Source organism: Egretta garzetta, unplaced genomic scaffold (genome assembly GCF_000687185.1).
Source record: "Egretta garzetta isolate BGI_Z169 unplaced genomic scaffold, ASM68718v1 scaffold370, whole genome shotgun sequence".
Lineage (NCBI taxonomy): Eukaryota > Metazoa > Chordata > Aves > Pelecaniformes > Ardeidae > Egretta > Egretta garzetta.
The window spans coordinates 1,555,754-1,558,096 of NW_009258292.1; the positions used below are offsets into that span (position 1 = coordinate 1,555,754).

The 2,343-nt window shown below is 43.4% G+C and overlaps 1 protein-coding gene across 4 annotated transcripts in view; it reads left to right on the plus strand.

Moving 5' to 3' along the window:
- The window catches only part of AKAP17A (A-kinase anchoring protein 17A), a 22,143-nt gene that overhangs the window by 9,202 nt on the left and 10,598 nt on the right, over positions 1–2,343 (plus strand). Inside the window, exon 6 of one of the 4 annotated variants that reach the window (XR_004841794.1) lies at positions 1,096–2,110. The exons of the other annotated variants lie outside the window; for them this stretch is intronic. The gene's annotated coding sequence lies outside the window, so the exon portion shown is untranslated. Of the gene's footprint in view, positions 1–1,095; positions 2,111–2,343 lie in introns of those variants that run through there. 4 annotated transcript variants of the gene reach the window in all.

Below are 2,343 nucleotides of genomic sequence, written 5' to 3' on the forward strand. Positions count from 1 at the left end.
TATGCCATGCCCAATATAATTTATACAGGTTTTTATTATGGCTGAGGTATGTGCTTGTACTACTGCAAAAACCTTGCTGATGCAATAACTTAAAGAATATATTTTTGGTAGTAAACGATTACTCTTTGTTCTGTATTGATTGTAAGTCAGTATGTTTCTACCAAGTGTCTTTTAGGGGTCTTAGTATTTCAAATGAAAGAACCTAGGATACCAGCAGGCTTTATAATGGCTTCTAGAAGCCGAAGTACCAAAATTACTGATATTTTTCCCTACTGTGGAAGAATGTTGTGATGCTAATTGCTTAAATCTTACCTGATTGCTTGGATTTGCAAGATTGACTTTCAGGAGCTGTCTAAAAGCAGATAGAATTAGTTGATCTCTTTTAATTCCATTTCACTGTATGTCTGTTGAGTGACCTTGAGTTCATATGAAAAGATAAGTATTAAAGTCTGTCCTTTGCTATTTTAGCTGCTTTAAAGCAATGTCCTTTTCAAATGGAATTCAAACTGTGATCAACAAACTTTGGTCTAATTAATGGAGTTCCAATAATCCACACTGCTGTTCTCGTTTAATTATTAAATTTACAGTGCTTAAATCACACCGCAGTTGCAGGCTATGATACAAATGTTAAGGAAACTGAAGAGTATAGGATTCAGCAACTAATACTTATCAAAGACACACTAGACTAATAAATACTTCTGAAACATTAAATTTATGTTGGTATGGTTGAGTCTTGGATACAATCTGACTTGGCTACAATTCTACCTCTACTTTCAGACCCTTAGCTGCTAGAAATCTAATCCAATGAGAATATCTGCAAAGATACCTGCCTATTTACTTCGGAAACTGGTTAGTGAGGATTATGTACCAGTAGTAACCTGACTCTCTTTGCCTAGGCTTGTCATGAGTTGCATGTTACTTGTGTCCCATTGCATCCAAGTTACGTATCTTATTCCATTGTCTGCCAATATTCAGGGTTTGGTTTTGTTTTGGTGGCTTTGTTCCCCTGGGCTGTAAGCAGCAATATAGATCTATTCACCGAACATCAAGGATCTGCATGAGTAAGACTATAAGTCTTTGTTTCTTCTCCATTAGACTACTGTTTGAAAAGTTGGAGCCTGGATGTCAGCTCTCATCTTGACTGAACACATGGCAGCCCCAGGGGTATAGGGTAGAGATGGGGAAAGGAATCATTGAAGATGGTGGACCAGTCATTCCTCCAGAGGTGTTAAGCTTACCCCATGCATTTGACTTCATTTTCTTGGCCTGCTTTCAAACCCTGGAGCTCTACCCATGCCATTGCAAAGCCAGTAACTCAAATAGTTCTCAACTTCTTGCTCTGTGTCAGGCAGCCATACCTGCCAATTTTAAGCTTACTTTAAGATCAGCCTTTGTTGCTGGGGAAAGCTCAGCTTCACTCTTTACTGGTACGTTTTTTTTTCCCCTCAGTAGCGGAAAAATTTCCTCAATGAGCAGGACTGGTGTGGTATAAATATGGGGTATAAATCCCATTAAGCCATGGATCGGGCAACTCCACAGTACAGGACTCTGTTTGTGCCTGCTGGAAAGCCTTGGCAGCAGTGAGAGACCTCTGAGTCCTGTTCAGCTTACTGACTCCCAAGAAATGTCCAGGGTTCCTTCCAGTGTTCTGCCTCCGTTCATAAGTCACACAGTGAGACAGGAAGAGAGTTTTCTCAGTTGTGAGGATGCACCTCTCTTCTTGTACTCAGTCCCAGGAGAGACTTCACATCTGTCACCGCAGAACAGTGTCTCCCTTTTGTCCTCATAGAGGTGCCAGGAGGATGGGATCGAGCCAGTGGGAACCCACCTTGTTCTTGAGGATGTGTAGGGTTCAGAAGTGTGTTAATCATCTAATGATACAAGGCAGCCTGTGACCTCTTCCCCGTTGAGGATGAGGACCCTGCTCATCACAGACTGCTTGCAGCGAGGTCTGAGCTGAAGGGGGTGGGAAGGTTGTGGGCCAAAGCTCCTGAGCCTCCCTGTGCTGCACAGGAGCTGGTGCGTGCTGTCCCTGCGTGTACTGTTGCCTCGCCGTGGCTGTTGGTACTGGCAGCCAGGAGTGGTTTTCCTGCAGCCCTTGCTAAGCAAAGAAGAACAGAAGAACATGAGCCTCGAAAGGGCAAGAAATCAAAGTTCCTGTCACTATGGGCAGTGTTACCACATAGGCCTGCCCTGATCCTGAAAGAAGAATGTCTCCTCCTGTTTCTGTCTGAGGGCCAATGAGCCTCTGCACTTACCAGCCTTTTGGCCTGCAATTTTCTTTTTACCTGCTGGCGTCAGCCAGTCACGAAGTGACTGGGGGAGCAGCTTATTCCAAACAAA